This window comes from Triticum aestivum, chromosome 3B (assembly GCF_018294505.1).
Source record: "Triticum aestivum cultivar Chinese Spring chromosome 3B, IWGSC CS RefSeq v2.1, whole genome shotgun sequence".
NCBI lineage: Eukaryota > Viridiplantae > Streptophyta > Magnoliopsida > Poales > Poaceae > Triticum > Triticum aestivum.
In genome coordinates this window covers 765,134,758-765,161,236 of record NC_057801.1, presented here as the reverse complement: position 1 = coordinate 765,161,236, position 26,479 = coordinate 765,134,758, and positions in this window count along the sequence as shown.

Sequence of the window (26,479 nt, the reverse complement as noted above, 5' to 3'; positions counted from 1 at the left end):
CCTCTGGACCCTATAGTCCGGAGTGTGTCCGAATACCCTCTCGAGTATGTAAGAACCGGGGCATGCATGGAGACAAGGCGTAGGGGTCATAAGTGCTTTAGCAGACAAGTGCCCAACTAGTTATGTTATATTACATGGTTAGTAAGAAACATCTTCCAGGGAGAATAGTTCCGTTAGGGTTCCTTTCCCTGGGAGGCATGCCCTAAACTGCATGTCCGAACTGCTAGAAAGAGCAGAAAAGCATCTGGGGGCAGATGAATAAATACGAAAGATCATCTTTTAGTTCACCGACCGAGTATTCCCTTAAGAACGCTAGCTTTCGGCTTCACCCAGTCTGAGGTACACATCCGGCTGACCCGGCAGTAACAATCGCAGAGGTGCTCCCTTTACCACCTAGCCGAATGAACGGGAACGTAGGGGTAAGCACAAGAGCCAGGCAACCCAGCTTGGCCAAAACTTAAGTCATATTGATGCATATAATGGTGTATAAAAGGTTCCTGCGGAAGTGTCACACATGTTTTGGGCATGAGGCCCGTTCTATATAAACTTCTTGGAAAAGAAGCCCCCAAGTATTATGAGCGCAGGTAGCGCGTCGGGTATGTGCGAACAATGCACAGGCAAGCCCCTAAGGGCTTGGGAGAAGAAAAAGGGTAGGGAGAAGGAACAAAATCCCGGATAGCTAATAAAAATAAAAATAAAAATAAAACAAAGGGACAGAGGAAGGAAACGAACACGGAGTCCGGTGCTAGGCGTAGAATCTTCGTAGGCGTGCTGCGTTCCATGGGTTCGGCTCGAGTCGGTTGTCCGATGCGTTTCGCAGACGGTACGCTCCGCCGGTCAGTACTTGGTCGATTATGAAGGGACCCTCCCATTTGGGCTTTAATTTATCCTTTTTCTTGTCCGGCAGGCGTAGAACTAGTTCGCCAACATTATAAGTTTTGGCCCGTACTTCTCTGCTTTGGTATCTTCGAGCCTGCTGTTGATAGAATGCGGAACAAGCTTTTGCCACGTCGCGCTCCTCTTCCAATGCGTCCAAGCTGTCCTGCCGATCGAGCTCGGCTTCTCTTTCTTCGTACATGCGCACCCGAGGTGAGTCATGGATTATGTCGCATGGCAGTACTGCCTCTGCGCCGTATACCATAAAAAATGGTGTGAATCCGGTAGTGCGATTCGGCATGGTCCGCAGCTCCCAGAGTACGGAGTCAAGCTCCTCTACCCAGTGCGAGTTAGATTCCTTGAGGGATCGCACTAGTCTGGGTTTGATGCCGCTCATAATGAGACCGTTGGCCCGTTCGACTTGACAGTTAGTTTGAGGGTGATAGACTGAAGCGTAGTCGAGCTTGATGCCCATGTTGTTGCACCAAAGTTTGACTTCATCGACCGTGAAGTTTGTGCCGTTGTCGGTTATGATGTTGTGGGGGACGCCGCAACGGTGTACGACCCCGGATATGAAGTCTATCACTGGTCCGGATTCAGCCGTCTTTACAGGCTTGGCTTCTATCCATTTGGTGAATTTGTCCACCATGACCAGTAGATATTTTTGCTTGTGGGTTCCTCCTTTAAGGGGTCCAACCATGTAAAGCCCCCAGACCGTAAAAGGCCAGGTAATGGGTATAGTTTGTAGGGCGGTAGGCGGCATGTGGCTTTGGTTGGCGAATAACTGGCAACCAACACATCGTTGCACTAAGTCCTGAGCGTCTGCCCGGGCCATTGGCCAATAAAATCCGGTACGGAAGGCCTTGCTTACAAGGGCCCGGGCTGCGGCATGGTGCCCGCCGAGTCCGGCATGAATTTCAGCCAAAAGGTCTCGCCCTTCCTCTTCGGAGATACACCTTTGAAGGACTCCGGTTGTGCTTTTCTTGTAAAGCTCTCCCCCGTGGACTTTGTAGGCTTTAGATCGCCACACTATGCAGCGGGCCTCATTTTGGTCCTCGGGAAGTTCCTGCCTAGTTAGGTAGGCTAGGAATGGTTCTTTCCAAGGGACAATGACTGCCATTATTGCGTGGGCTGACGGTGTTGTTTCATTGGCGGAGCCCCCAACTATGTCAGAATGTTCGGTGAGGGGCAGTGTGGTTGTGTCCGGGCTATTGTTTCCGGACTCTCCTTCCCATGATACGGATGGCTTGAACAGCCTCTCTAGGAAGATGTTGGGAGGGACGGCCTCGCGCTTGGCGCCAATGCGTGCCAACACGTCTGTTGCTTGGTTATTTTCCCGGGCTATCTGATGAAATTCGAGCCCCTCAAACCGAGCTGACATCTTTAAGATGGCGTTGTGGTAAGCTACCATTTTTGGATCCTTGGCGTCGAAGTCTCCATTTATTTGGGATATTTCAAGGTTTGAATCCCCGCGGACCTCTAGGCGCTGAATGCCCATGGAGACTGCCATCCGGAGACCATGTAAAAGAGCCTCGTATTCGGCTATGTTGTTGGAATCCGTGTACAATATCTGAAGTACGCATTGGACTGTATCTCCGGTTGGGGACGTCAGAACGACGCTAGCCCCCAGGCCAGCCAACATATTGGAGCCGTCGAAGTGCATGATCCAATTGGAGTATGCGCCGTACTCTTTAGGTAGTTCGGCTTCAGTCCATTCGGCGATGAAGTTGGCCAAAACCTGCGACTTAATAGCTCGCCTTGGCTTGTAATTTATGTCGAACGGGAGGAGCTCGATGGCCCATTTGGCAATCCGGCCCGTGGCGTCGCAGTTGTTTATAATATCATTGAGGGGTACTTCGGATGCCACTATTATTGAGCACTCTTGAAAGTAGTGTCGCAGCTTCCGGGATGCCATGAACACCGCGTATGCTATCTTTTGATAATGCGGGTACCATGACTTGCATGGAGTTAGTACAGTGGACACGTAGTACACTGGTTTTTGGAGGGGGAACTTGTGTCCGTCCGTTTCTCGTTCGACGACGAGCACCGTGCTTACAACTTGATGGGTTGCCGTGATGTACAACAACATTGGTCCGCCCGTGTTGGGCGTGGCCAGGACCGGATTTGTTGCCAGTATGGATTTTATTTCGTCTAGTCCGGCCGTGGCGGCATCCGTCCACTCGAAGTGTTCGGTGCGCCGCAGGAGGCGATAAAGGGGTAATGCATTTTCTCCAAAGCGGGAGATAAAGCGGCTTAGAGCCTCCACGCATCCTAACAATTTTTGTATTTGTTTGAGGTCTTTTGGGGTATCCAATTGTGACAGAGCTCGGATCTTGGCTGGGTTTGCTTCAATTCCTCTACCGGATATAATCAAGAGCTTTCTGGCTGGTACGCCGAAAACGCATTTTTCCGGGTTGAGCTTAATGTCATATGTTCGGAGATTGTCGAACGTGAGCCTCAGGTCGTCTACTAGAGTGTTGACGTGTTTGGTTTTGACGACAACGTCATCTACGTACGCTTCAACTATTTTGCCGATCTGGTTGGCCAGACATGTCTGAATCATGCGCTGATATGTTGCGCCAGCGTTTTTGAGTCCGAAGGGCATCGTGTTGAAGCAGAATGGGCCGTATGGGGTTATGAATACCGTTGCGGCTTGGTCTGACTCTGCCATCTTGATTTTGTGGTAGCCAGAGTATGCATCGAGGAAACACAATGAGTCGTGTCTTGCGGTGGCGTCGATGATTTGATCAATTCGGGGGAGTGGGAAAGGGTCCTTTGGGCAGGCCTTATTTAGGTCTTTGAAATCGACACATAGGCGCCAAGATTTGTCCTTCTTTGGTACCATCACCAGGTTTGCTAGCCAGTACGGATGTTTTATGTCTTTGATGAATCTGGCTTCCAGCAGTTTTTCTAGCTCCTCTCCCATGGCTTGTCTCTTGGGTTCGGAAAAACGCCGTAGAGTCTGCTTGACGGGTTTAAACCCTTTTAGGATGTTCAGGCTGTGCTCAGCCAGCCTGCGTGGGATTCCTGGCATATCTGAGGGGTGCCAGGCGAAAATGTCCCAATTCTCTCGCAGGAATTCTCTGAGTGCGGCGTCTACATCGGGTTTTAGTTGTGCCCCGATGGAGGCCGTTTTTGTGGGGTCCGTTGGATGGACTTGGAATTTGACTATTTCATCCGCTGGTTTGAAAGAGGTGGACTTGGATCTCTTGTCTAGTATCACATCGTCCCTGTCCACCGTGGAGCGCAACGCAGTTAGTTCCTCGGCTGCTAGGGCTTCGGATAATGCCTCCAGGGCCAGTGCGGCTGTCTTGTTTTCGGCACGGAGCGCTATGTCCGGATCACTTGCGAGAGTGATGATTCCGTTGGGTCCAGGCATTTTGAGCTTCATGTACCCGTAATGGGGTATGGCCTGGAAAATTGTAAATGCTTCTCGCCCTAGCAGAGCGTGGTATCCGCTGCTGAACGGGGCCACTTGGAACGTGACCTCCTCGGATCTGTAATTATCCGGCGTGCCGAACACCACATCCAGTGTGATTTTTCCTGAGCAGCACGCTTCCCGGCTTGGAATTATTCCTCTAAAGGTTGTGTTGCTTCGCTCAATGCGGCTCCAGTCAATTTCCATTTTTCGCAGGGTTTCCTCATAGATGAGGTTAAGTCCGCTGCCACCGTCCATGAGTATCTTCGTAAGTCGGAAGCCGTCCACTATCGGATCGAGGACCAATGCGGCCGGTGCTCAGGCTGTCCGGAATTTAGGTTCGTCACTGGCATTAAAGGTAATAGCCGTGTCACTCCATGGGTTTATTGTTGCTACGTGGTAGACTTCGGTAAGGTTGAGGAGCGTTCGTTTCCTCGCATTGTTTGATGTGAAGGTCTCAAAGACTGTCGACACCATACTGGCATTTCTGGGGAGGTATTCTTCAGGTGCTGGAGTTAGAAGCTCCTCGCCACTTCGGGCCACCTGCCGGAGTATCCAACATGCTCTAAGGCTGTGAGTTGGTGTGGCTTCCCCTGAATTACGAATTTTACAGGGTCCATTGAGCCATCCCTCCAGTACGGTCCCATACCCTGTAAAGGGTTTTTGTTTTTTGACGTTTGGCTCAGATGCCTGGTGATAATGCGCCCTTTTGTTTTGGACTCGTGTTGTATTCGGGGCCGGATTGTCCCAGAATTTATCTTCGATTTTCCGAACGCTTTCAGTCGCACAGTACTTTCATACTATGGATGTCAAGTGGCGAATCGTGTAATTTCGCGGTGACTTATGGCGTTGAGGATTTCGATGTCCGTGCAGTTGTTACAGAAGAATGAAATTGCTTCTTTCTCCCGGCAGTCCTTTATCCTGTTCATAACCAGGAGGAATCTGGCCCAGTAGTGGTGTACTGTTTCCCGGGGCTCTTGCCGTATTTGGGATAAATCCTGCATAGTTGGGTGGGCGGGTGGATTTAAATCCGGAACCTTGCCTGATGTAAGATTCAGGGCCAAGAGGTTTCCGAATTCGGAAGCTTGCTTTCTAGGACATTATTCAATGAATCAGGCCTGCTGCCTGACTTTAGGTTCAGGGTTTGGGCGACATCCTCCCCTCCGCGAGTGTCATGCTTGGAGGGATCGGGAATCTGGACACATCTGGTCCTTAGGGCGGGCGAAGACTCGCCACATTGTTCTTCCACCACTTCGACGTGATGTGTGACCTGGGGGGAGTCGATCTCTCTCTGACCGGGTTTAAGCCCAATCTGGCCGTAATCTGTAGTGACTCCCAGGGCCGCAATGTGATCCAAGAGCTCGTTCAGGGAGAGGAGCTCCGTCAGATCTAACTGCTCGGCAAGCTCCAAGCTGATGTGAAGATTGCTTCCGATGGCCCGAGAGGTCATCGTCAGCGCGGCGGCCGAACAGGCGGTCATCAAAAACCTGCCTAGCCGGAGGGTTTGGCCGACAGCCAAAGCTCCTTTAGCAACGGCGCCGTCTTTAAAGACGGGGTGCGGCATCATTCCTGACGGTGACGACACAGAGGAACTCTCAATGAAAGCACCAATGTCGGTGTCAAAACCGGCGGATCTCGGGTAGGGGGTCCCGAACTGTGCGTCTAGGCGGATGGTAACAGGAGACAAGGGACATGATGTCTTTACCCAGGTTCGGGCCCTCATGGTGGAGGTAAAACCCTACTCCTGCTTGATTAATATTGATGATATGGGTAGTACAAGAGTAGATCTACCACGAGATCAGAGAGGCTAAACCCTAGAAGCTAGCCTATGGTATGATTGTTGTTCGTGCTACGGACTAAAACTCTCCGGTTTATATAGACACCGGAGAGGGCTAGGGTTACACAGAGTCGGTTACAATGGGAGGAGATCTTCATATCGTATCGCCAAGCTTGCCTTCCACTCCAAGGAAAGTTCCATCCAGACACGGGACGGAGTCTTCAATCTTGTATCTTCATAGTCCGGGAGTCCGGCCAAAGGTCATAGTCCGGCCATCCGGACACCCCCTAATCCAGGACTCCCTCAGTCTCAATGAGAGTAACTGTCAAACGTTCGGCGGGTCATGCCAGGATTACCTGGATAGGAGTGGCTTACTTGATGAAGGCAGGTTAACCCGGGGTTTTAGGTGAACACACCAGGCTTCCAAGCCGTGGGTCGGTACCCAGCTACAAGGGTCCTTTCAAACTCTTTGGTATTTTACACAAAGAGCCCCCAAGTAACTCTATGAGCCGTGCTCATGGGTGCCTATGTTTGAGCTGTGCATAGCATCCAGACTCTCCTTGGCCCCTTGGGTGTGAACCTCCCAAGCTGTATTGTGGCATGATAGCTGGTTTAAAAGGTAGTACTCCGCTTTGTCAGCTGAAGCCCCCATGGAACTCAAAGGATATTTGAGAAAAAACAGCAGAGGCCCTGCTTATAGCAAGGATGCCAGTTTATTATATTGATCATAATATATACATTGTTGAAATATGTACATAAGAAAAGCCTATGGCTCAAGTATAATAAGGCCGAAGGAGAGCTATGTTCCACGGCCGCCGGGTCTCCTCCTCAGAATTGCGTGAGTTGTCTCGAACATCAATGAGGTAGTATGATCTGTTGTGCAGATTCTTGCTGACCACAAAGGGTCCTTCCCAAGGTGGGGATAACTTGTGCATATCGGTCTGATCTTGGATGAGCCGGAGCACTAACTCGCCTTCTTGAAAGGTTCTTGTCTTAACCCGGCGGCTGTGATAACGCCGCAGGTCTTGTTGATAAACCGCCGATTGAGCCAAAGCCATGTCCCGTTTCTCATCTAACAGGTCCAGTGCCTCTTACCGTGCTTGCTCATTGTCCACTTCAACATAATTGGCAACCCGGGGAGAGTCATGACGAATATCACTGGGGAGGACTGCCTCAGCCCCGTAAACCATGAAGAAAGGTGTATAACCCGTAGATCGGTTTGGGGTGGTGTTTATACTCCATAACACAGATGGTAATTCTTCCACCCAACAACCCGGCGTCCGCTTCAAAGGAACCATAAGCCGGGGCTTGATACCCTTCAGGATTTCTTGATTCGCCCTCTCAACTTGACCATTGGACTGGGGGTGTGCCACGGACGCTAAATCAAGCCAGATGTGCTCTCTCTTACAGAAATCCTCCATCTCACCTTTAGAAAGGTTTGTGCCATTACCTGTGATGATGCTGTGTGGAAAGCCAAAACGGAAAATGATCTTTTTAAGAAATTGAACCGTCGTGGCTGCATCACACTTGCCGACGGGCTCCGCTTCAACCCATTTAGTGAACTTGTCAACCGCCACCAATAGGTGGGTCTTCTTATCCTTGGAACGCTTAAAAGGTCCCACCATATCAAGCCCCCAAGTGGCAAACGGCCAAGTGATAGGGATCATTCGTAACTCTTGAGCCAGAACGTGAGCTCGACGTGAAAACTTCTGACAAGCGTCACACCACTTTACCAGATCCTCCGTATCAGCATGAGTTGTCAACCAATAGAACCCATGACGAAAAGCTTTAGCCACCAGGGATTTTGAACTGGCATGGTGACCACAATCCCCTTCATGGATTTCACGTAGAATATCTTGTCCTTTTTCAGGAGAAACACAACACTGAAATATGCCTGAGACACTGCAACGGTGTAACTCGCCATTGTGAATAACCATGGACTTGGACCGCCGGATTATCTATCTGGCGAAAACCTCATCATCTGGCAACTCGCCCCGGTTCATATACGCCAAATATGGAACCGTCCAATTCGGAGTGATATGTAAAGCGGCTACCAATTGGGCCTCCGAATCAGGAACAGCTAAATCCTCCTCTAAAGGCAACTTAACAGACGGGTTATGCAGGATATCTAAAAATGTATTGGGTGGTACCGGTTTACGCTAAGATCCCAGCCGGCTTAAAGCATCCGCTGCTTCATTTTTGCGCCGGTCAATGTGCTCAACCTGATAACCCTTAAAATGACCCGCCACAATATCCACCTCGCCTCTATAAGCCGCCATGAGTGGATCCTTAGAATCCCAGGTACCAGAAACTTGCTGAGCCACCAGATCAGAATCTCCAAAACAATGAACTCGGCTTAAGTTCATTTCCTTAGCTACATTGTTAGTACAAGGAAACATTAAGCGGAGAACATAGCAAATTTTATCACCTCGAGGGGAAGTACAACTCCAGTCCCCGAGCCTTCCAATTGCCTGGACCCATCAAAGTGAATTGTCCAGTATGTATTGTCCGGTTTGTCCTCTGGTGCCTGTAACTCGGTCCAATCATTGATGAAGTCAACAAGCGCCTGAGATTTGATGGTCGTTCGAGGCATATACTTCAATCCATGTGGACCAAGCTCAATTGCCCTCTTTGCAACCCGGCCAGTTGCTTCCCTGTTCTGAATTATATCGCCCAAAGGAGCAGAACTAACCACTCTAATGGGATGGCCTCAAAAGTATTGTTTGAGCTTCCGACTTGCCATAAAAACACCATACACCAGCTTCTGCCAATGCGGATATCGTTGTTTTGAGTCGATCAGCACTTTGCTGATATAATACACTGGCTGCTGAACTGGATACTCCTTCCCAGCCTCCTTACGCTCAACCACAATTGCCACACTAACCGCACGGGCATTGGCAGCCACGTACAATAGCAAGGCACCTTATCAACCGGAGTAGCAAGAACCGGCGGTTCAACCAACTGCCTCTTTAAATCCTCAAACGCCGCATTAGCTGTGTCACTCGAGACGAAATCGTCTGTCTTTTTCAACATCTGATACAAAGGAATCTCCTTCTCTCCCAAACGGTTGATAAACCGGCTAAGGGCTGCAATGCGACCCGCCAGACGCTGAACATCATTGATACACCTTGGTTTAGCCAAGGATGTAATCGCTTTGATTTTTTCCGGATTAGCCTCAATTCCTCTGTTGGACATCAGAAAACCTAAGAGCTTGCCTGTCAGAACACCAAAAACGCACTTGTCCGGATTGAGCATCATTTTGTAAACCCAAAGATTGTCAAACGTCTCCTTGAGATCATCGATCAAGGTTTCCTTCTTCCTGGATTTTACCACAATGTCATCCACATAGGCATGAACATTACGCCCAATCTGCGTGTGAAGACAATTTTGCACACAACGCTGATAAGTTGCCTGGGCACTTTTGAGCCCAAAGGGCATAGAAACATAGCAGAAAGCTCCAAAGGGAGTGATGAAGGCTGTCTTCTCTTGGTCCTTCACTGCCATCTTAATCTGATGATAACCTGAATAAGCATCCAAGAAACTCAGGCGCTCACAACCCGTCGCCGCATCAATAACCTGATCAATACGCGGGAGAGCAAAAGGATCTGCCGGACAAGCCTTGTTCAAATCTGTGTAGTCCACACACATACGCCAAGTACCGTTTTTCTTGAGAACAAGCACCGGATTAGCCAACCACTCGGGGTGAAATACTTCGACGGTAAACCCAGCAGCCAACAGCCGGGCTACCTCTTCACCAATGGCCTTGTGTCTTTCCTCGTTAAAGCGGCGAAGAAATTGCTTGACCGGTTTAAACTTGGGATCAATATTGAGAGTGTGCTCTACGAGTTCCCTCGGTACACCTGGCATGTCAGAAGGCTTCCATGCAAAAATTTCCCGGTTCTCACGGATGAACTCGATGAGCGCGCTTTCCTATTTCGGATCCAGATTGGTGTTGATGCTAAACTGTTTGGATGAATCGCCAGGAACAAAATCAACAAGTTTAGTCTCATCAGCCGGTTTGAACTTCAGGGTCGGGTCATGCTCAGTGGTGGGCTTCTTCAGAGGGGCCATGTCTGCCGGGTCAACATTATCTTTATAGAACTTCAGCTCCTCTGTAGCACAAACCGACTCAGCATAGGCCGCATCACCTTCCTCACAGTCCAAAGCGATCTTCCGACTTCCGTGTACTGTGATAGTCCCCTTATGACCCGACATTTTGAGCTGTAAATAGATATAGCAGGGCCTCGCCATAAATTTTGCGTAAGCCGGCCGTCCAAACAGTGCGTGATACAGGCTCTAGATTTTCACCACTTCAAAGGTCAATGTTTCAGACCTGGAATCATGCTCATCTCCAAACACAACTTCCAAAGAGATCTTGCCAACAAGATATGCCGATTTACCTGGTACCACACCATGAAAAACAGTGTTTGACGGTTTAAGACTCTTATCTATCAACCCCATGCGATGAGAAGTCTCATAGTACAGGATATTGATGCTACTCCCTCCATCCATCATCACTTTGGTGAACTTATAACCTCCCACCTAAGGCGCCACCACCAAAGCGAGATGACCCGGATTGTCAACCCGGGGCGGATGATCATCTCTGCTCCACACAATGGGCTGCTCGGACCACCGCAAGTATCGTGGCACTGCCGGTTCAACAGCATTAACTACTCTCTTGTGAAGTTTCTGATCACGCTTGCACAAACTAGTAGTGAACACATGATACTGCCCACCATTCAACTGCTTGGGGTGACTTTGATAACCTGACTGCTGCTGATTCCCTTGATTATTCTGTTGGCTGTTACCACCTTGGTTGTTCTGGTTGCCCTGATTATTCTGAAATTCAGAGTTTGGACCGCCGCCACCATGAAAGCCTGGACCTGAACCGCCCGATGGGCCCTGATCATACCGGAATAGATCAGAATTTTTGAACTCTTTCATAATGTGACAATCTTTCCAAAGATGTGTTCATGGAACCTCCTTGGTCCCGTGCTTCGGGCAGGGCTGGTTTAACAAACGTTCCAGATTCATCCCTTCACCATGCTAGGGTGGTTTACCTTTACGACGCTGCATATTGGTGTTAGCCACAAAATCTAAACTATCTGCTTTGCGCTTACCATTACTCCCATGACCCCCTTGGTTTTGATGCTGTCCTTTTGCACCGTCGTTCTTCTTTCCCTTCTCCGGTTTCTCCTCATCAGAATCGGGATCCTTGGTATTATTAGAATCGGCATATTTGACCAAGGCTGCCATAAGTGTTCCCATGTCATTGCAATGACGCTTGAGCCGTCCCAACTTCATTTTTAGCGACTTAATCCGGCAATTACGCTCCAGCGTTATGATCGCTTGGCCAGCATTAATCCGGTCTGACAAATGCAAAACTTCTGAAATCCGGTGCACCCAATGAGTTGTTGACTCGTTCTCCCCTTGAATACAGGCATCCAGATCCACAATGGACATAGGCTGTTTGCACGTGTCTTTGAAATTGGCTATAAATCGGGCCTTCAACTGGTCCCATGACTCAATGGAGTTGCCTGGTAGGTTTTTCAACCAAGTACGGGTTGTCCCTTCCAACATCATCGTGAAATACTTTGCACAGGCCGCTTCATCCACATCCAGCATCTCCATTGCCATCTCATAACTCTCGACCCATGCCCCAGGTGGCTGATTAGTGGTGTAATTAGGCACCTTACGTGGACCCTTGAAATCTTTGGGGAGTCGCACATTACGAAGAGTCGGAATGAGACACGACACTCCCCAGGAACTGAAGGCTAACCCGGTGCCGCGGTCTACTGACACCGCTGGCTGAACCGGGGCGGGTTGATAACGACCCGCATATTGTGCTGCCAAAGCGGCCTCCCTTCATGCTCTGCCATTATCCACCACGTCTTGAGCATTTACCTCACCATGCGCCAGATTGGGTCCTTGAGGGACACTGCGACGCCGACTTACTACTAGACACTTCCGGTTCATCCATGTGCCTACTATAACTCTTGCTCAGACGGGGGGTCGAATGAATTCTATCTCGGCTATAGGAATAAGCCTGCTGCCGCACCACGGCGGTTTGAAGAAGATCCCTGGCCCGCCGTGTCTCAATCGCTGCCAGTGAATCTCCCTCCATCGGAATAGCTGCTAGGCGAGATGCTGCAGCAATCATGTTATCCAAAGGGCTCGAAAAGTGACCCGGTGGTGTTGACACATAGGACGGCGGGTTATCCGTTTGTCGAGGTGGTTCCGTCAACCGTGGTTGATCCGGCGCTGCCCTAGGCGCATCAGTCCGATTTACAGCTGCCGGATTACTCGGCCCAGCCCTCGGCGTATTAAAGAGATTCAATCCTTCAAAGACCGGCGGCATACGGATCGGTACTTCCTCCGCATTACGTCGTTTGAGGCATTCTGATCCAACATGAGCTAGTAATTTTGTGCTTGAATCTGCTGTGACTGGGCGTCCAAAGCGGCCAGTTCTTCAGCCATCCTAGCATCCTCAGTTGCTAGGTCCTCCTTAGCCTACGTTATCTGATCCTTCAGCTTTGCAATATCCACATTGTGTTGATCCTGCGTCTCCAGGGTAACTATCGTGGTTAACAGGGTCGCCCAGGCATCCATCAAACCGGAGAGAACATGAGCCAGTCGGCGCATCGGGCCTCCTGCCGCGGCCGCTGATCCGGAATTCATTGCTGCTGTAGATGAAGACTGCAAAGTGGGCTGTGTTCCGGCCATAAAAACAGCAACCCGGCTTGGTGGTTCAAGGAGGTCCAGAATACTGTTGCCATCGGAATATCCTTCGAACACACCATCATGAATTTGGTACAGGGACTCGGTTTCACTAGTGGATGACTCGCCGTCGGAATAAACAGTCGTCTCGCCTTGAGACACCGGTTCATATCCGATCCCATGGACACATCCTACGAACGCACGCTTCATGGCGGGCTTAACCCGGGGAGGACTCGCACGCTGAGCCGTTTCGATGAGGTCGGTGCAAATGTCTGGCTCGGGGCCCGGTTCGCCGATCTTGCCGATGAAGACATGAATTCCACCAAAGGGGACCCGGTACCCATACTCGATTGAGCCGGCCTCGGGGCCCCATCCTTCGTCGTCGATGTAGAGCTTGCCGCGACGACTCTTGGTCATCCGGCCAACCACGTACCCCTTGAGTCCTTTAGAGCTGCCCTTCAAGACCTCGAAACCATCGTGCGATGGCCCCACGGTGGGCACCAACTATCGTGGAATTAACACGTCAGATGTCCTCATGAAAGGACTTAGTCATGGAGCCATCGCGTCGGGTTAGCTTGAAGGGGTTAAACCGGACAAGGGACACGGGAGTTTTATACTAGTTCGGCCCCTTCGATGAAGGTATAAGCCTATGTCTGGTTGTGATGGAATTGATTGGGTTTCGATGACCAGGGAGCAAATACGCTTTGCCTGATTCTCGAGTTGTTGTCTCCCGTCCCTAAACCGCCGTCGGGTCGTCCCTTTATATACATAGGTTGACGCCCGGCCGGTCTACACAGTCCCGAGGCCGACTCATACAAGTGTCCGGCTTGGTCTCTCCTTTCCTAACTTACAATAAAAGTTACATAACCATGGCGGTTTACCACTATGGGCCCTAATCCGCCTTTGGGCTCCGGGCCTCTAAGCTTCATTAGTAAAGCGCCATCCTCTGGGTCTTCGTGGGCTTCAATATAGTTGAAGGTGAACCGGCCCCTCCTGGGCGGTTTACACTCAGTAGTTATATGGTGGACTCTCATGGCAAAACTAGTTTAAGGGATATTTGGAAGCACAAGTAGTATCTCTACTTGGTGCAAGGAATTTTGGCTAGCATGAGGGGGAAAGGCAAGCTCAACATGTTTGAATGATTCATGACAATATACTTTAACTAAAATGTGACAAAACATAACCCATTATGTTGTCTTCCTTGTCCAACATCAACTCTTTAGCATGTCATACTTAATGAGTGCTCACAATTATAAAAGATGTCTAAGATAGTATATTTATATGTGAAATCTCTCTTCCTTCAATATTCTTTCATGAATTGTTCAAATGACTAATACAATGCTTGCTAACCTTCGATAAATTTACAACCTCTACTTCTTAGATGTGAAGTCATTACTCCCCATGGAATAAGCAAATGAGTGATATATAATTTCAGATTTATGACGTTCAACTCATTCAACCATTTACTCATAGGATATAAGTGAAGCACACGAGTAAATGACAAACTACTCCAAAAAGATATAAGTGAAGGTCAATGAGTAGTTAAATAATTGTGTAGCTATGTGAAGACTCTCTCTCATTTAAGAATTTCAGATCTTGGTATTTTATTCAAACAGCCAGCAAAGAAAAATAAAATGGCATTGCAAGGATAGCACAACTCATGTGAAGAAGCAAAAATTTAGGCTCAACCGATACTAACCGATAATTATTGAAGAAGAAAGGTGGGATGCCTAACGGGGCATCCCCAAGCTTAGATGCTTGAGACTTCTTGAAATATTATATTGGGGTGCCTTGGGAATCCCCAAGCTTGAGCTTTTATGTCTCCTTAATTCCTTTTATATGTTGGTTTAATAAATCTCAAAAACTTCATCCACACAAAACTCAACAAGAACTCGTGAGATAAGTTAGTATAAACCAATGCAAAACCCTTATCATTTTCTACTGTAACAAATTACTAAAATTATTATTCAACATTGCATACTAAATGTCTCTGCATATTTAATACTCCTATCCTCAAATAGAATCATTAAACAAGCAAGCATATGCAAACATAACAGCAATCTGCCAAAACAGTATAGTATGTAAAGAATGCAAGATTCATCATACTTTCCTAACTCCAAAAATTATGAGAAAACTATTATGCTCTAGAAGATTTATTAGATCTCAATATGCAAAAAGTTTCAACATTATATCATTCTCTGACTTTTCTAGGGAATTTTTGCAACAGCGGTAAACTTTCTGTTTTCAAACAGCAACATGTATACTGGCAAAATAAGCATGGTAAATGCTATCTTTGACATTTTTATTGAAGGTAAAGATGCAAAACATTACTCCAAATAACAGAAAGAAAATGATAACAAAAGAAAATGACGCTCCAAGCAAAACACATATCATGTGATGAATAAAAATATAGCTCCAACTAAAGTTACCGATGAACGAAGACGAAAGAGGGGATGCCTTCCGGGTCATCCCCAAGCTTAGGCTCTTGGTTCTCCTTGAATATTACCTTAGGGTGCCTTGGGCATCCCCAAGCTTAGGCTCTTGCCACTCCTTATTCCATAGTCCATCGAATCTTTACCCAAAACTTGAAAATTTCACAACACAAAACTCAAAACAAAACTCGTAAGCTCCGTTAGTATAAGAGAATAAAACCACCACTTAGGTACTGTTGTGAACTCATTCTAAATTCATATTTTTTTGCGGGAAATTCTAAATTCATATTGTTGTAATATCTAATTTATTCTAACTTCTCTATGGTTCATACACTCCGATACTACTCATAGATTCATCAAAATAAGCAAACAACACATAGAAAACAGAATCTGTCAAAAACAGAACAGTCTGTAGTAATCTATATCATTCGAATACTTCTGTGACTCCAAAAATTCTGAAATAAATTGGTGGACCTGAGGAATTTGTCTATTAATCATCTTCAAAAATAATCAACCAAAAATCACTCTCCAGTAAAAACGGCATCTATTCTCGTGAGCGCTAAAGTTTCTGTTTTTTACAACAAGATCACATAGACTTCACCCAAGTCTTCCCAAAGGTTCTACTTGGCACAAATACTAATTAAAACATAAAAACACATCTAACCAGAGGATAGATGAATTATTTATTACTAAACAGTAACAAAAAGCAAGGAATAAATTGGGTTGCCTCCCAACAAGTGCTATCGTTTAACGCCCCTAGCTAGGCATGATGATTTCAATGATGCTCACATAAAAGATAAGAATTGAAACATAACAGGAGCATCATGAAGCATATGAATAGCATATTTAAGTCTAACCCACTTCCTATGCATATGGATTTTGTGAGGAAACAACTTATGGGAACAATAATCAACTAGCATAGGAAGGCAAAACAAGCATAACTTCAAAATTTTAAGCACATAGAGAGGAAACTTGATATTATTGTAATTCCTACAAGCATATATTCCTCCCTCATAATAATTTTAAATGGCATCATGAATGAATTCAACAATATAACCAGCACCTAAAGCATTCTTTTCATGATCTACAAGCATAGAAAATTTACTACTCTCCACATAAGCAAATTTCTTCTCATGAATAGTAGTGGGAGTATCATAAGAGACTTGAATACTATAAATTGTTTCCACATCAAAAGAGTAATGTTCAGAAAAAGGGTAATCATAATCATGACAATTTTTATGAATATAATGGTCACTACTTTTTATAGCATAAGTTTCATCACAATAATCATCATAAGTAGCAACTTCGTTCTCATCATAATCGATTGAAACCTCTTCCAAGATAGTGGAATCATCACTAAATAAAGTTGACACTCTTCCAAATCCACTTTCATATTCATCACAATAAGTTTCAACATCCTCCAAAATAGTGGGATCACTACTTCCTAAAGTTGATACTCTTCCAAACCCACTTTCATCAATATAATCATCATAGGTAAGAGGCATGCTATCATCATAACAACTTTGCATATCAAAACTTGGGAGACTAAAAATATAATATTCATTAAACATAGCATCCCCAAGCTTGGGATAAACATTAATTTCAGCAAATATATTCTCAAATATGTCATCCTCATAAAACATAGCTTCCCCAAGCTTGGGCCTTTTCATATCATAAGCATCATGGATATTCAAAGAATTCATACTAACAATATTGCAATCATGCTCATCATTCAAAGATTTAGTATCAAGCATTTTATAGACTTCTTCTTCTAGCACTTGAGCACAATTTTCCTTTTCATCATACTCAAGATAGATATTAAAAAGATGAAGCATATGAGACAAACTTAACTCCATTTTTTGTAGTTTTATTTTATAAACTAAACTAGTGATAAAACAAGAAACAAAAAGATTCAATTACAAGATCTAAAGATATACCTTCAAGCACTCACCTCCCCGGCAATGGCGCCAGAAAGGAGCTTGATGTCTACTACACAACCTTCTTCTTGTAGACGTTGTTGGGCCTGCAAGTGCACAGGTTTGTATGACAGTAGCAAATTTCCCTCAAGTGGATGATCTAAGTTTTATCAATCCGTGGGAGGTGTAGGATGAAGATGGTCTCTCTCAAACAACCCTGCAACCAAATAACAAAGAATCTCTTGTGTCACCAACACACCCAATACAATGGTAAATTGTATAGGTGCACTAGTTCAGCGAAGAGATGGTGATACAAGTGCAATATGGATGGTAGATATAGGTTTTTGTAATCTGAAATTATAAAAACAGCAAGGTCACTAATGATAAAAGTGAGCGTAAACGGTATTGCAATGGTAGGAAACAAGGCCTAGGATTCATACTTTCACTAGTGCAAGTTCTCTCAACAATAATAACATAGATAGATCATATAACAATCCCTCAACATGCAACAAAGAGTCACTCCAAAGCCACTAATAGCAGAGAACAAACGAAGAGATTATGGTAGGGTATGAAACCACCTCAAAGTTATTCTTTTGGATCAATCCATTCAAGAGTTCGTACTAGGATAACACCTTAAGACACAAATCAACCAAAACCCTAATGTCACCTAGATACTCCATTGTCACCTCAAGTATCCGAGGGCATGATTATACGATATGCATAACACAATCTCAGATTCATCTATCCAACCAACACAAAGTACTTCAAAGAGTGCCCCAAAGTTTCTACCGGAGAGTCAAGACGAAAACGTGTGCCAACCCCTATGCATAGGTTCATGGACGGAACCCGCAAGTTGATCACCAAAACATACATCAAGTGGATCACGTGAATATCCCATTGTCATGGCAAGACATACATCAAGTGTTCTCAAATCCTTAAAGACTCAACCCGACAAGATAACTTCAAAGGGAAAACTCAATTCATCACAAGAGAGTAGAGGGGGAGAAACATCATAAGATCCAACTATAATAGCAAAGCTCACGATACATCAAGATCGTGCCATAGAGAGAACACGAGAGAGAGAGAGAGAGAGAGAGAGATCAAACACATAGCTACTAGTACATACCCTCAGCCTCGAGGGTGAACTACTCCCTCCTCATCATGGAGAGCACTGGGATGATGAAGATGGCCACCGGTGATGGGTTCCCCCTCCGGCAGGGTGTCGGAACGGGCTCCTGAGAGGTTTTTGGTGGCTACAGAGGCTTGCGACCGCGGAACTCCCTATCTATTGTTGTCTTTGATGTTTTTAGGGTATATGGGAATATATAGGCGAAAGAATTTGGTCGGGGGAGCCATGAGGGGCCCACGAGGGTGGAGGGCGTGCCCCCTATCTCATGGCTTCCTCGACGCTTCCCTGGCTTGCACTCTAAGTTCCCGGGATTGCTTCTGTTCCAAAAATAACTTTTCCGAAGGTTTCATTCCGTTTGGACTCCGTTTGATATTCCTTTTCTTCGAAACACTGAAATAGGCAATAAAACAGCAATATGGGCTGGGCCTCCGGTTAATAGGTCTAGTCCCAAAAGTAATATAAAAGTGTATAATAAAGCCCGTAATCATTCAAAACAGATAATAAAATAGCATGAATGCTTCATAAATTATAGATACGTTGGAGACGTATCATTAGCGTTGGCGTGTCATGCGCTGGCTCAGGTGGCGGCTCATGAGTGGACGTTTCAGGCGCGGCCGTTCCAAGTTCTGGCTCTTTTAAGATTGGCTCTTAGGCCGACTTGTTCTTTTTCACCCTTTTGCTGGGCTTTGCTTTTCCGCTGCATAAGATCGAAAGGTCAGTGCAAATACAACGTATAGAAATGAACACAGGATAAGCTAGTTATCATTACCCTGGAGCGGTCTTGAAAGCCGGCAGATTAGACTGCATTGAGTCGCCGGAGGTGTTGGGGAACGTAGTAATTTCAAAAAAATTCCTACGCACACGCAAGATCATAGTGATGCATAGCAACGAGAGGGGAGAGTGTTTTCCACGTACCCTCGTAGACCGTAAGCGGAAGTGTTAGCACAACGCGGTTGATGTAGTCATACGTCTTCACGGACCGACCGATCAAGCACCGAAACTACGACACCTCCGAGTTCTAGCACACGTTCAGCTCGATGACGTCCCTCGAACTCCGATCCAGCCGAGTGTCGAGGGAGAGTTCCGTCAGCACGACGGCGTGGTGACGATCTTGATGTTCTACCGTCGCAGGGCTTCGCCTAAGCACCGCTACAATATTATCGAGGACTATGGTGGAGGGGGGCACCGCACACGACTAAGAGATCAAGAGATAAATTGTTGTTGTGTCTAGAGGTGCCCCCTGCCCCCGTATATAAAGGAGCAAGGGGGAGGGGCGGCCGTCCTAGGAGGGGGCGTGCCAAGGGGAGTCCTACTCCCACCAAGAGTAGGACTCCCTCCTTCCTTGTTGGAGTAGGAGAAGGGGAAAGGGGGGGAGAGGAAGAAGGAAAAGGGGGCTCTGCCCCTTGTCCAATTCGGACCAGAGGGGGGGGGCGCAGGCCTCCTTCCTTTTGGCCTCTCTCCTCGATTCCCGTATGGCCCAATAAGGCCCATATACTCCCCGGCGAATTCCCGTAACTCTCCAGTACTCCGAAAAATACCCGAATCACTCGGAACCTTTCCGAACTCCGAATATAGTCGTCCAATATATCGATCTTTACGTCTCGACCATTTCGAGACTCCTCGTCATGTCCATGATCTCATCCGGGACTCCGAACTCCTTCGGTACATCAAAACTCATAAACTCATAATATAACTGTCATCGAAACCTTAAGCGTGCAGACCCTACGAGTTCGAGAACAATGTAGACATGACCGAAACATGTTTCCGGTCAATAACCAATAGCGGAACCTGGATGCTCATATTGGCTCCCACATATTCTACAAAGATCTTTATCGGTCAAACCGCATAACAACATACGTTGTTCCCTTTGTCATCGGTATGTTACTTGCCCGAGATTCGATCGTCGGTATCCAATACCTAGTTCAATCTCGTTACCGGCAAGTCTCTTTACTCGTTACGTAATGCATCATTCCGTAACTAACTCATTAGCTACATTGCTTGCAAGGCTTATAGTGATGTGCATTACCGAGAGGGCCGAGAGATACCTCTCCGACAATCGGAGTAACAAATCCTAATCTCGAAATACGCCAACCCAACATGTACCTTCAGAGACACCTGTAGAGCTCCTTTATAAACACCCAGTTACGTTGTGACGTTTGGTAGCACACAAAGTGTTCCTCCGATAAACGGGAGTTGCATAATCTCATAGTCATAGGAACATGTATAAGTCATGAAGAAAGCAATAGCAACATACTAAACGATCAAGTGCTAAGCTAACGGAATGGGTCAAGTCAATCACATCATTCTTTTAATGATGTGATCCCATTAATCAAATGACAACTCATGTCTATGGTTAGGAAACTTAACCATCTTTGATTAACGAGCTAGTCAAGTAGACGCATACTAGTGACAGTATGTTTGTCTATGTATTCACACATGCATTATGTTTCCGGTTAATACAATTCTAGCATGAATAATAAACATTTATCATGAAATAAGGCAATAAATAATAACTTTATTATTGCCTCTAGGGCATATTTCCTTCAGGAGGAAGGTGAGGTTTCCTGATAATTTGAGTCAGAAGAATTGAGTGGTTGACGAGTGAGACCTGCCAAAGGATAAAAGAAATTTGAATCAGAGGTGACCTCATTCCGGTGCTTCCTTGGTGTATTGGGTAAGCCGGAGGAGAGTTCCGCATCTTTGCTGGTCCGGGTCTGCCTCCGGCTCTCATGAATCTGTCGCTTCAAAATAAATTGAGGATCGTGATAAGCTAAGGGATGTGAAAATCTTACTTTCCGGGTTACTCTTCGGAGTTTCGGTCTTGGCAAAGGCTCGGAGTCGGAGGAAATGATAGTTACCTCTTCATCCTTTCCATGACTTGTTTATGTGTCCTCCTGCTGATAATTGGTGTCAATAAGATGGTTAAAAAAGGATCCAAGAGAGTCAAGGGCTACCTCCGACTCAGAAGAATCTTCTAGCCGAAGCAAGTCAGAGGCGGTGGCCTTCTTGCCATTCTTCTTCGCAACATCTTTCCTGGTGGCTCTCTTGGCCTTCCTGGCCTTTTTCGCAGCTTCGTGGTCATATTTAACCTTCCAGAGTTAATCACCCGCCTGTGGAAATCAGCAAAGTGTGAGTACAGATAAAACATCAAGGAATGAAGGTAATTATTTCAGATGGGCGGCTTACCGCTGGAGCCGGGTTAGCTTCGCAGAAAGGGCTTAAGCCCACTTTACCGCAGTCTGCTAGGCTCTCGTTCAGGAGGGACCTTGTCATGTCATTGACGATGTGGTCAGGTAAATCATCAACACTGTGTCGCAGAGGGTCATCCTTCTTGCCTGTGTAGGTGTACATCAGGCCGGGGCGGCGGCTCAATGGAATAACCTCCCAGGCGAGCCAAACCCGGACTAAATCGATGCCATTTAGCCCGTTACCCAGAAGAGCCTTGATCTTAGCCAAGGTGTGGGCGAGCGTCTTGTGTTTGGCAGCTATTATCTTATCCGGAAGTGGATGTTTGGACTCCAGACGCAGAGCACGAAAGCCGGGCAGAGGATTTTCGTCAGCAGGAGAAGTGTCTTGACAATAGAACCATGTCTGGTTCCAGTCTTTGGGATGACTTGGCGGGTTGGCATAAGGAAAAGTTACATCTCTCCGGCGTTGGATGAGACAGCGCCAAGCTCTAAGCTTTGTCCGTTGGCACACTCATTCTGGCGGTTCAAGTAGAATAACTCTCTAAAGAGTAGCAAGCTGGGTTCTTCTCCAAGGTACACCTCGCTGAACACTTGAAAGTTGTAAATATTCGACACGGAATTGGGTCTGATGTCTTGAGGACGGAGGTCAAAGAAGTGTAGGACGTCCCGAAAGATTTTTGAGTCGGGTGGTGAAAAACCCTGGATCATATGATCAGTAAAAACGATGACCTCCCCCGCTTTGGGATGAGGAATTTCCTCCGTCGGATCAGGAGCGTGATATGACATAATTTCCTTCTTCGGCAGATAGCCGGTCTTCACAAAATCCTCAAGCGTGCTGTCTGTGACGATGGACTTGAGCCAGTTGCGTGAAGTGGGTGCTTTGGGTGCCATTGTGATGAAAGCCTAAGAAAGAGTACAAATTTTCGGTTCAAATTTAAGCCAGAGAAAAATAGTGCAGTGCATATTCAAGATGGCGGCTTATACGGGGCCCAATGGTATAAGGCTAATTATGTCAGATTATTTGAGCCGCCATGAGCGCTGTAAGCAGTTAAGTTATCTAATCCGCCATGGGCGGTCAAGATTTTCAGTCAAGCATTGCCTTTTTAAACCGGTGATAAGAGTCACCATGGTTAGGTGGACCTAACAGATACAAGTTTTTGCCTAAGTGTTGCATAAACAAGTTTCACAGGTCGCAACTATTATTTTGGATCAAACGGCTGTTCAGAAATGAAAATATTCTAAACCTAAAAACGTGGTATAGAGGAGTTCATGAGTTCTAATGAGGCTTCTTTACGAGAAAAAAGGATCTGCCAATATAAAAAATGGACGTGAAACAACTATCGCATAAGATACATACTACTTTTGGATCAAATGAAGCCGCGATGGAAGAACTACGAAGACACTGTGATGAACTACAAAGAACACAGAGGAACCCGTGAACCCTAATGAAGATCTAAGGTGCGGGAAGGAGGAGACTTACAACAGCAGATCTACTGCGGAGGGGCGCCGCCGTTCTCTGGACTAATTCAGGTCGATGCAGCGGCCGAAGTCGAGGAAGACGAGGAGCGTTGCAGCGGCGGCGGAGCTCGAGCGGCAGTAGGGTTGCGAGAGGAAGAAGATGAGGAAGGGGAGAATGAGAAGACACCTAGTCGTGCCTATTTATAAGGGCGGACTGGTAAGTGGGCGCGAAAAACAAGGAGGCCAAAGACATAGTTATCTAGCTGCAACGACACCTCGATTTTCAGGATGGTCATTAAGATAAAGATTCGTTGAGATATGTTGGACAAAACGCGCATTTATAGCAGGTGACGTCATGGCGGGTTACCACGGATCCAGAGGATGACGTCATGGCGGGCTACAAAAACTTCATAAGCAAAGAGCAGAAGATTTTTCTTAAGTGTTGAAGATTGACATGAACCGGTTCAAATCAATCTGGGGCATAATGTTGGGGATTTAACTATTAGGTATGACCCACCCAGGAGGGGCCGGGTTATACCTATGAGTATGCTTGAAGCCCAAGACCAAGCTTGAAGATGGTGGTTCAGTTAAGGACCCAAAGCCCAGAGGCGACTCAAGGCCCGTAGAGATAAACCGCCATATGTACATGACTTATATTGTAAGGCAAGAATAGTTAGAGACCGAGCCGGACACTGTTTATGAGCCAGTCGGGACTCTGTGAGCCGCTGGGCGTCGACCTTTGTATATAAAGGGACGACCCAGCGGCGGTTCAGGGCAAGTAACATCAGATCGAGAGCTAGGTCAAGCGATTTCGCTCCTTGATTATCGATACATAAGCAATCCCACTCAAAACTGGATCGTATGCTTTTATCTTCACCGTAAGGGGCCGAACCAGTATAAACCTCGTGTCCTTTGTCCCGATTAACCCCTTTAACCTTTCTAGTTGTGATGGCTCCACGACTAAGTCATTTCACTAGGAAATCTGACGTGACAATTCCACGACACATGGCACAATCCGTTTTGTGGCATGTCAGCGTTGAAACTTCTCGGAACATCCATGAATTTCAAATTCACATTGGCAGGCAGACATGCGGTAGAGGTTGGTTTTCTGGTTAACACCTTATGTGTACGTACGTTGTTGATGGCGTAGCCTATACAGTCAAAATAGATACGGCGTACTCCTCCGTTTTTATTTACTCCGCATATTAGAGTTGATTGAAGTCAAATTTTGTAAAGTTTGACCAAATTTATAGAAAAGAATATAAATATTCAGTATAACAAATCTATATGATGTGGAAGTACATTCAACAACGAATCTAATAGTATTGATTTGTTATTGTATATGTTATTTAATCTATTTGTCTATAAACTTTGTCAAAGTTTGGAAAGTTTTACTTGACCAAAACTAATATGCGGAGTAAATAAAAACGGAGGAAGTACATACGTATCTTGTCATGTATCCATAATTTATTGCGGTGGCTTCGACTGAGGCAAAAGACGGCCAATCATCCATACATACTATGGAGTAATGCTACATCAGCGGGGGTTCTTTTACGGGTTCAACGGGTTATCACCTGTGGACCAATAGGATTTAAGATTAGGAAACGATCGTGCCCACCCCAGCTGAAAATGGGGGAGGGGTGGGGAGAGATTAGTTAGAACGAGATTTTGTAAAACCCCCGTAAGGGTCCGTGCGTCTAGTATTATCGCATACTATGGGTGTGATTCGTGTGGGAAATACTTGTATTCAACTGGAAACAAGGAGGAGCTTATCGAGGTTCGCGCCGTGGAGCCTGTGCTCGCTCGGCCATATCGAAGACGATGATGATGATGTCCCCCTGGTCCGTGGAAGAAAAGAACCGGTGGTGTTCCGGCGTTTCGTCGGTCGGTCGTCATCGGCTTTGTGGTCTGGCGCGCGGTTCCCCACCCCAGATAATTAAAATTGAACTCAAAACGATCGAGCGGCTGGAATGGACGCACTCCAGTGATACGAATAATGCCACCCATGATCGATGAGGTGCATCGCGTCAGGTGCAGGCTCCTTGGCCCCCAGCCCAGGGTGCATCCATCGTGGTGTCGGTATGCACAGCCGTGCAGCGTAGCGTAGGAGCAGTGCGCGCGCAGGGTTCTGAACGTGCATGCCGCGTCAGAAACTACAGCTGGCTGGCTGGCTCAAGCACGAACTCGAGAGGGCCCTGCAGATTATATGGCACAGGCATACTACATACACACCTGACAGCAGTGCGTGTCAGGTCCCCTACAAAAAAAGCAGTGCGTGTCAGGGACTCTGGTTATGGTGCACTGGACGAGTCGCCGTCGTCATGGGCCATGGCTGGCCAGGTCCCTCCAAGGCACGCACGAGACGTACGTACGATGCAAAGTGTGCAAACCAGCCAACCGCTGCACGTCGCGGAAACGCAAACGGAAAAGGACCTGGGCGACGGCGACGCGCTGCGGCCGCTCCACGCGCCAGGTAACACCCGCGCGCCCTTCCTGCGGGTCGCCGTCGGTGGGTCGCTCGGACGGAGAGGGACGTGCGTGCACCGGCAGGCCGGGGGTTGGCGTCCGTGGCCGCCGCCCGGGTCACTCCGGCCGCACACGCGCGCGTTCCTTCCCTCTCGATCTCGACGCATCATCCATCCATCTATCACCACAGGGTGGTTAGGTCTTTGCCTCTTTGGGCGCGCTCTCTGGCTCTACTGCTACTGCCACGCCTCCGAATGATGCCCCGCGCTCTGGTTCGCCGGCCTTCCGCCTCGCCAAAACGGAGCGCCGGTCGACCATGGCGCAAGAATCCGTACCGATCGTGGCGTCTTGAATCATGACGGCAGGTGCAAGAGACGCTAGTAACTAGGTGCTCCTGCCTACGAGGTTCCAGGGAGCAGAGCTGATCCGGCCGACCTCTTCCATTCCACCATGAGAAAATGCGCGCGCGAATCTGTGTTGGCCACAACGTCCGACTTTCGGCCCGGCGAGCATCTCAGATAACGATCTCACGCTGTGCGCATGCGCGATGCGCGTTTGCGGTCACCACCAATTATTCCCCCACCGGCTCGCGTGGCAGCCGGCGCCGCCACACGTCCGTCTGGCGGAATCAGTCCATATCCTGGATGGACTCAGCTCCGTCGTTCGCATAAGTGGATACACCCTCCGATTCCACCGAGGGGGAGCCACGTCACGTACATGCATGATGCATGCATGCATCCAAATCCAGGCCCCGTCGACGGACGCGCCACAGTACCTGCGAATGAACAGGATACGATGCCGCGAATATGTTTTTGTGCCCGCCCGGCCCCTACCCCGAAAGCGATGCTCTATCTTGCCTCTAGCGATATCCTATCCTGGCCCCGTTCCATATTTTGGCCGTCGATCGAGCGGACGAATCTCCCGCTGGATGGAACTGAAAGGTGAAGCGTACACCGACTGCTTCTGATAAACTTTTTAGCGATGATGTGGCAAAATGAAGCCTGCCCCGAACCCTGCCATACTATACTAGACAAGGCCAGCACGTTGATGTGGAATTTACATCAATGAAGTTACCAAAAATAAACATAAAATATATGAGAAC